Genomic DNA, 9,786 nt, shown 5'->3' on the forward strand with positions numbered 1-9,786 from the left:
GAAGGAAATGTCTTAGAACACATAGTACTCGTATATCATAGGGCCGCAATTTCCGTGTGAATTCGTCAATGTTTGGGAGTGAGGGATGCAGTAAAGAACGATTAGTGGATCGGAAATGTGATTGTCGTATCCCAAAAGAAAATCCTGTCGTTTCCATAGAAACGTTACTCGATTTAGAAGGAAATGTCTTAGAACACATAGTACTCGTATTTCATAGCGACGCAATTTCCGTGTGAATTCGTCAATGTTTGGGAGTGAGGGATGCAGTAAAGAAGGATTAGTGGATCGGAAATGAGATTGTCGTATCCCAAAAGAAAATCCTGTCGTTTCCATAGAAACGTTACTCGATTTAGAAGGAAATGTCTTAGAACACATGGTACTCGTATTTCACAGCGACGGAATTTCCGTGTGAATTCGTCAATGTTTGGGAGTGAGGGATGCAGTAAAGAAGGATTAGTGGATCGGAAATGAGATTGTCGTATCCCAAAAGAAAATCCTGTCGTTTCCATAGAAACGTTACTCGATTTAGAAGGAAATGTCTTAGAACACATAGTACTCGTATTTCACAGCGACGGAATTTCCGTGTGATTTCGTCAATGTTTGGGAGTGAGGGATGCAGCAAAGAAGGATTAGTGGATCGGAAATGTGATTGTCGTATCCCAAAAGAAAATCCTGTCGTTTCCATAGAAACGTTACTCGATTTAGAAGGAAATGTCTTAGAACACATACTACTCGTATTTCACAGCGACGGAATTTCAGTGTGAATTCGTCAATGTTTGGGAGTGAGGGATGCAGTAAAGAAGGATTAGTGGATTGGAAATGTGATTGTCTTATCCCAAAAGAAAATCCTGTCGTTTCCATAGAAACGTTACTCGATTTAGAAGGAAATGTCTTAGAACACATAGTACACGTATTTCACAGCGACGGAATTTCCGTGTGAATTCGTCAATGTTTGGGAGTGAGGGATGCAGTAAAGAAGGATTAGTGGATCGGAAATGAGATTGTCGTATCCCAAAAGAAAAACCTGTCGTTTCCATAGAAACGTTACTCGATTTAGAAGGAAATGTCTTAGAACACATAGTACTCGTATTTCATAGCGACGCAATTTCCGTGTGAATTCTTCAATGTTTGGGAGTGAGGGATGCAGTAAAGAACGATTAGTGGATCGGAAATGTGATTGTCTTATCCCAAAAGAAAATCCTGTCGTTTCCATAGAAACGTTACTCGATTTAGAAGGAAATGTCTTAGAACACATTGTACACGTATTTCACAGCGACGGAATTTCCGTGTGAATTCGTCAATGTTTGGGAGTGAGGGATGCAGTAAAGAAGGATTAGTGGATCGGAAATGAGATTGTCGTATACCAAAAGAAAAACCTGTCGTTTCCATAGAAACGTTACTCGATTTAAAAGGAAATGTCTTAGAACACATAGTACTCGTATTTCACAGCGACGGAATTTCCGTGTGAATTCGTCAATGTTTGGGAGTGAGGGATGCAGTAAAGAAGGTTTAGTGGATCGGAAATGTGATTGTCATATCCCAAAAGAAAATCCTGTCGTTTCCATAGAAACGTTACTCGATTTAGAAGGAAATGTCTTAGAACACATAGTACTCGTATTTCACAGCGACGGAATTTCAGTGTGAATTCGTCAATGTTTGGGAGTGAGGGATGCAGTAAAGAAGGTTTAGTGGATCGGAAATGTGATTGTCATATCCCAAAAGAAAATCCTGTCGTTTCCATAGAAACGTTACTCGATTTAGAAGGAAATGTCTTAGAACACATAGTAATCGTATTTCACAGCGACGGAATTTCAGTGTGAATTCGTCAATGTTTGGGAGTGAGGGATGCAGTAAAGAAGGATTAGTGGATCGGAAATGTGATTGTCTTATCCCAAAAGAAAATCCTGTCGTTTCCATAGAAACGTTACTCGATTTAGAAGGAAATGTCTTAGAACACATTGTACACGTATTTCACAGCGACGGAATTTCCGTGTGAATTCGTCAATGTTTGGGAGTGAGGGATGCAGTAAAGAAGGATTAGTGGATCGGAAATGAGATTGTCGTATACCAAAAGAAAAACCTGTCGTTTCCATAGAAACGTTACCCGATTTAGAAGGAAATGTCTTAGAACACATAGTACTCGTATTTCATAGCGACGCAATTTCCGTGTGAATTCGTCAATGTTTGGGAGTGAGGGATGCAGTAAAGAACGATTAGTGGATCGGAAATGTGATTGTCGTATCCCAAAAGAAAATCCTGTCATTTCCATAGAAACGTTACTCGATTTAGAAGGAAATGTCTTAGAACACATAGTACTCGTATTTCACAGCGACGGAATTTCCGTGTGAATTCGTCAATGTTTGGGACTGAGGGATGCAGTAAAGAAGGATTAGTGGATCGGAAATGAGATTGTCGCATGCCAAATAAAAACCTGTCGTTTCCATAGAAACGTTACTCGATTTAGAAGGAAATGTCTTAGAACACATAGTACTCGTATTTCATAGCGACGCAATTTCCGTGTGAATTCGTCAATGTTTGGGAGTGAGGGATGCAGTAAAGAACCATTAGTGGATCGGAAATGTGATCGTCGTATGCCAAAAGAAAATCCTGTCGTTTCCATAGAAACGTTACTCGATTTAGAAGGAAATGTCTTAGAACACATAGTACTCGTATTTCATAGCGACGAAATTTCCGTGTGAATTCGTCAATGTTTGGGAGTGAGGGATGCAGTAAAGAAGGATTAGTGGATCGGAAATGTGATTGTCGTATCCCAAAATAAAATCCTGTCGTTTCCATAGAAACGTTACTCGATTTAGAAGGAAATGTCTTAGAACACATAGTACTCGTATATCATAGGGCCGCAATTTCCGTGTGAATTCGTCAATGTTTGGGAGTGAGGGATGCAGTAAAGAACGATTAGTGGATCGGAAATGTGATTGTCGTATCCCAAAAGAAAATCCTGTCGTTTCCATAGAAACGTTACTCGATTTAGAAGGAAATGTCTTAGAACACATAGTACTCGTATTTCATAGCGACGCAATTTCCGTGTGAATTCGTCAATGTTTGGGAGTGAGGGATGCAGTAAAGAAGGATTAGTGGATCGGAAATGAGATTGTCGTATCCCAAAAGAAAATCCTGTCGTTTCCATAGAAACGTTACTCGATTTAGAAGGAAATGTCTTAGAACACATGGTACTCGTATTTCACAGCGACGGAATTTCCGTGTGAATTCGTCAATGTTTGGGAGTGAGGGATGCAGTAAAGAAGGATTAGTGGATCGGAAATGAGATTGTCGTATCCCAAAAGAAAATCCTGTCGTTTCCATAGAAACGTTACTCGATTTAGAAGGAAATGTCTTAGAACACATAGTACTCGTATTTCACAGCGACGGAATTTCCGTGTGATTTCGTCAATGTTTGGGAGTGAGGGATGCAGCAAAGAAGGATTAGTGGATCGGAAATGTGATTGTCGTATCCCAAAAGAAAATCCTGTCGTTTCCATAGAAACGTTACTCGATTTAGAAGGAAATGTCTTAGAACACATAGTACTCGTATTTCACAGCGACGGAATTTCAGTGTGAATTCGTCAATGTTTGGGAGTGAGGGATGCAGTAAAGAAGGATTAGTGGATCGGAAATGTGATTGTCTTATCCCAAAAGAAAATCCTGTCGTTTCCATAGAAACGTTACTCGATTTAGAAGGAAATGTCTTAGAACACATAGTACACGTATTTCACAGCGACGGAATTTCCGTGTGAATTCGTCAATGTTTGGGAGTGAGGGATGCAGTAAAGAAGGATTAGTGGATCGGAAATGAGATTGTCGTATCCCAAAAGAAAAACCTGTCGTTTCCATAGAAACGTTACTCGATTTAGAAGGAAATGTCTTAGAACACATAGTACTCGTATTTCATAGCGACGCAATTTCCGTGTGAATTCGTCAATGTTTGGGAGTGAGGGATGCAGTAAAGAACGATTAGTGGATCGGAAATGTGATTGTCGTATCCCAAAAGAAAATCCTGTCGTTTCCGTAGAAACGTTACTCGATTTAGAAGGAAATGTCTTAGAACACATAGTACTCGTATTTCACAGCGACGGAATTTCCGTGTGAATTCGTCAATGTTTGGGAGTGAGGGATGCAGTAAAGAAGGTTTAGTGGATCGGAAATGTGATTGTCATATCCCAAAAGAAAATCCTGTCGTTTCCATAGAAACGTTACTCGATTTAGAAGGAAATGTCTTAGAACACATAGTAATCGTATTTCACAGCGACGGAATTTCAGTGTGAATTCGTCAATGTTTGGGAGTGAGGGATGCAGTAAAGAAGGATTAGTGGATCGGAAATGTGATTGTCTTATCCCAAAAGAAAATCCTGTCGTTTCCATAGAAACGTTACTCGATTTAGAAGGAAATGTCTTAGAACACATTGTACACGTATTTCACAGCGACGGAATTTCCGTGTGAATTCGTCAATGTTTGGGAGTGAGGGATGCAGTAAAGAAGGATTAGTGGATCGGAAATGAGATTGTCGTATACCAAAAGAAAAAAATGTCGTTTCCATAGAAACGTTACTCGATTTAGAAGGAAATGTCTTAGAACACATAGTACTCGTATTTCATAGCGACGCAATTTCCGTGTGAATTCGTCAATGTTTGGGAGTGAGGGATGCAGTAAAGAACGATTAGTGGATCGGAAATGTGATTGTCGTATCCCAAAAGAAAATCCTGTCGTTTCCATAGAAACGTTACTCGATTTAGAAGGAAATGTCTTAGAACACATAGTACTCGTATTTCACAGCGACGGAATTTAAGTGTGAATTCGTCAATGTTTGGGACTGAGGGATGCAGTAAAGAAGGATTAGTGGATCGGAAATGAGATTGTCGTATCCCAAATAAAAACCTGTCGTTTCCATAGAAACGTTACTCGATTTAGAAGGAAATGTCTTAGAACACATAGTACTCGTATTTCATAGCGACGGAATTTCCGTGTGAATTCGTCAATGTTTGGGAGTGAGGGATGCAGTAAAGAACCATTAGTGGATCGGAAATGTGATTCTCGTATCCCAAAAGATAATCCTGTCGTTTCCATAGAAACGTTACTCGATTTAGAAGGAAATGTCTTAGAACACATAGTACCCGTATTTCATAGCGACGCAATTTCCGTGTGAATTAGTCAATGTTTGGGAGTGAGGGATGCTGTAAAGATAGATTAGTGGATCGGAAATGTGATTGTCGTAACCCAAAATAAAATCCTGTCGTTTCCATAGAAACGTTACTCGATTTAGAAGGAAATGTCTTAGAACACATAGTACTCGTATATCATAGCGCCGCAATTTCCGTGTGAATTCGTCAATGTTTGGGAGTGAGGGATGCGGTAAAGAAGGATTAGTGGATCGGAAATGAGATTGTCGTATCCCAAAAGATAATCCTGTTGTTTCCATAGAAACGTTACTCGATTTAGAAGGAAATGTCTTAGAACACATGGTACTCGTATTTCACAGCGACGGAATTTCCGTGTGAATTCGTCAATGTTTGGGAGTGAGGGATGCAGTAAAGAAGGATTAGTGGATCGGAAATGAGCTTGTCGTATCCCAAAAGAAAATCCTGTCGTTTCCATAGAAACGTTACTCGATTTAGAAGGAAATGTCTTAGAACACATAGTACTCGTATTTCACAGCGACGGAATTTCCGTGTGAATTCGTCAATGTTTGGGAGTGAGGGATGCAGTAAAGAAGGATTAGTGGATCGGAAATGTGATTGTCGTATCCCAAAAGAAAATCCTGTCGTTTCCATAGAAACGTTATTCGATTTAAAAGGAAATGTCTTAGAACACATAGTACTCGTATTTCACAGCGACGGAATTTCAGTGTGAATTCGTCAATGTTTGGGAGTGAGGGATGCAGTAAAGAAGGATTAGTGGATCGGAAATGTGATTGTCTTATCCCAAAAGAAAATCCTGTCGTTTCCATAGAAACGTTACTCGATTTAGAAGGAAATGTCTTAGAACACATAGTACTCGTATTTCATAGCGACGCAATTTCCGTGTGAATTTGTCAATGTTTGGGAGTGAGGGATGCAGTAAAGAAGGATTAGTGGATCGGAAATGAGATTGTCGTATCCCAAAAGAAAATCCTGTCGTTTCCATAGAAACGTTACTCGATTTAGAAGGAAATGTCTTAGAACACATGGTACTCGTATTTCACAGCGACGGAATTTCCGTGTGAATTCGTCAATGTTTGGGAGTGGGGGATGCAGTAAAGAAGAATTAGTGGATCGGAAATGAGATTGTCGTATCCCAAAAGAAAATCCTGTCGTTTCCATAGAAACGTTACTCGATTTAGAAGGAAATGTCTTAGAACACATAGTACTCGTATTTCACAGCGAAGGAATTTCCGTGTGATTTCGTCAATGTTTGGGAGTGAGGGATGCAGTAAAGAAGGATTAGTGGATCGGAAATGTGATTGTCGTATCCCAAAAGAAAATCCTGTCGTTTCCATAGAAACGTTACTCGATTTAGAAGGAAATGTCTTAGAACACATAGTACTCGTATTTCACAGCGACGGAATTTCAGTGTGAATTCGTCAATGTTTGGGAGTGAGGGATGCAGTAAAGAAGGATTAGTGGATCGGAAATGTGATTGTCTTATCCCAAAAGAAAATCCTGTCGTTTCCATAGAAACGTTACTCGATTTAGAAGGAAATGTCTTAGAACACATAGTACACGTATTTCACAGCGACGGAATTTCCGTGTGAATTCGTCAATGTTTGGGAGTGAGGGATGCAGTAAAGAAGGATTAGTGGATCGGAAATGAGATTGTCGTATCCCAAAAGAAAAACCTGTCGTTTCCATAGAAACGTTACTCGATTTAGAAGGAAATGTCTTAGAACACATAGTACTCGTATTTCATAGCGACGCATTTTCCGTGTGAATTCGTCAATGTTTGGGAGTGTGGGATGCAGTAAAGAACGATTAGTGGATCGGAAATGTGATTGTCGTATCCCAAAAGAAAATCCTGTCGTTTCCATAGAAACGTTACTCGATTTAGAAGGAAATGTCTTAGAACACATAGTACTCGTATTTCACAGCGACGGAATTTCCGTGTGAATTCGTCAATGTTTGGGAGTGAGGGATGCAGTAAAGAAGGTTTAGTGGATCGGAAATGTGATTGACGTATCCCAAAAGAAAATCCTGTCGTTTCCATAGAAACGTTACTCGATTTAGAAGGAAATGTCTTAGAACACATAGTAATCGTATTTCACAGCGACGGAATTTCAGTGTGAATTCGTCAATGTTTGGGAGTGAGGGATGCAGTAAAGAAGGATTAGTGGATCGGAAATGTGATTGTCTTATCCCAAAAGAAAATCCTGTCGTTTCCATAGAAACGTTACTCGATTTAGAAGGAAATGTCTTAGAACACATAGTACACGTATTTCACAGCGGCGGAATTTCCGTGTGAATTCGTCAATGTTTGGGAGTGAGGGATGCAGTAAAGAAGGATTAGTGGATCGGAAATGAGATTGTCGTATCCCAAAAGAAAATCCTGTCGTTTCCATAGAAACGTTACTCGATTTAGAAGGAAATGTCTTAGAACACATAATACTCGTATTTCATAGCGACGCAGTTTCCGTGTGAATTCGTCAATGTTTGGGAGTGAGGGATGCAGTAAAGAACCATTAGTGGATCGGAAATGTGATTGTTGTATCCCGAATGAAAATCCTGTCGTTTCCATAGAAACGTTACTCGATTTAGAAGGAAATGTCTTAGAACACATAGTACTCGTATTTCACAGCGACGGAATTTCCGTGTGAATTCGTCAATGATTGGGACTGAGGGATGCAGTAAAGAAGGATTAGTGGATCGGAAATGAGATTGTCGTATCCCAAATAAAAACCTGTCGTTTCCATAGAAACGTTACTCGATTTAGAAGGAAATGTCTTAGAACACATAGTACTCGTACTTCATAGCGACGCAATTTCCGTGTGAATTCGTCAATGTTTGGGAGTGAGGGATGCAGTAAAGAACCATTAGTGGATCGGAAATGTGATTGTCGTATCCCAAAAGAAAATCCTGTCGTTTCCATAGAAACGTTACTCGATTTAGAAGGAAATGTCTTAGAACACATAGTACTCGTATTTCATAGCGACGCAATTTCCGTGTGAATTCGTCAATGTTTGGGAGTGAGGGATGCAGTAAAGAAGGATTAGTGGATCGGAAATGTGATTGTCGTATCCCAAAATATAATCCTGTCGTTTCCATAGAAACGTTACTCGATTTAGAAGGAAATGTCTTAGAACACATAGTACTCGTATATCATAGCGCCGCAATTTCCGTGTGAATTCGTCAATGTTTGGGAGTGAGGGATGCGGTAAAGAAGGATTAGTGGATCAGAAATGAGATTGTCGTATCCCAAAAGAAAATCCTGTCGTTTCCATAGAAACGTTACTCGATTTAGAAGGAAATGTCTTAGAACACATGGTACTCGTATTTCACAGCGACGGAATTTCCGTGTGAATTCGTCAATGTTTGGGAGTGAGGGATGCAGTAAAGAAGGATTAGTGGATCGGAAATGAGCTTGTCGTATCCCAAAAGAAAATCCTGTCGTTTCCATAGAAACGTTACTCGATTTAGAAGGAAATGTCTTAGATTACATAGTACTCGTATTTCACAGCGACGGAATTTCCGTGTGAATTCGTCAATGTTTGGGAGTGAGGGATGCAGTAAAGAAGGATTAGTGGATCGGAAATGTGATTGTCGTATCCCAAAAGAAAATCCTGTCGTTTCCATAGAAACGTTACTCGATTTAAAAGGAAATGTCTTAGAACACATAGTACTCGTATTTCACAGCGACGGAATTTCAGTGTGAATTCGTCAATGTTTGGGAGTGAGGGATGCAGTAAAGAAGGATTAGTGGATCGGAAATGTGATTGTCTTATCCCAAAAGAAAATCCTGTCGTTTCCATAGAAACGTTACTCGATTTAGAAGGGAATGTCTTAGAACACATAGTACTCGTATTTCACAGCGACGGAATTTCCGTGTGAATTCGTCAATGATTGGGACTGAGGGATGCAGTAAAGAAGGATTAGTGGATCGGAAATGAGATTGTCGTATCCCAAATAAAAACCTGTCGTTTCCATAGAAACGTTACTCGATTTAGAAGGAAATGTCTTAGAACACATAGTACTCGTATTTCATAGCGACGCAATTTCCGTGTGAATTCGTCAATGTTTGGGAGTGAGGGATGCAGTAAAGAACCATTAGTGGATCGGAAATGTGATTGTCGTATCCCAAAAGAAAATCCTGTCGTTTCCATAGAAACGTTACTCGATTTAGAAGGTAATGTCTTAGAACACATAGTACTCGTATTTCATAGCGACGCAATTTCCGTGTGAATTCGTCAATGTTTGGGAGTGAGGGATGCAGTAAAGAAGGATTAGTGGATCGGAAATGTGATTGTCGTATCCCAAAATAAAATCCTGTCGTTTCCATAGAAACGTTACTCGATTTAGAAGGAAATGTCTTAGAACACATAGTACTCGTATATCATAGCGCCGCAATTTCCGTGTGAATTCGTCAATGTTTGGGAGTGAGGGATGCGGTAAAGAAGAATTAGTGGATCGGAAATGAGATTGTCGTATCCCAAAAGAAAATCCTGTCGTTTCCATAGAAACGTTACTCGATTTAGAAGGAAATGTCTTAGAACACATGGTACTCGTATTTCACAGCGACGGAATTTCCGTGTGAATTCGTCAATGTTTGGAAGTGAGGGATGCAGTAAAGAAGGATTAGTGGAT

This window comes from Schistocerca americana, chromosome 5 (assembly GCF_021461395.2).
Source record: "Schistocerca americana isolate TAMUIC-IGC-003095 chromosome 5, iqSchAmer2.1, whole genome shotgun sequence".
NCBI classification, from domain to species: Eukaryota; Metazoa; Arthropoda; class Insecta; order Orthoptera; family Acrididae; genus Schistocerca; species Schistocerca americana.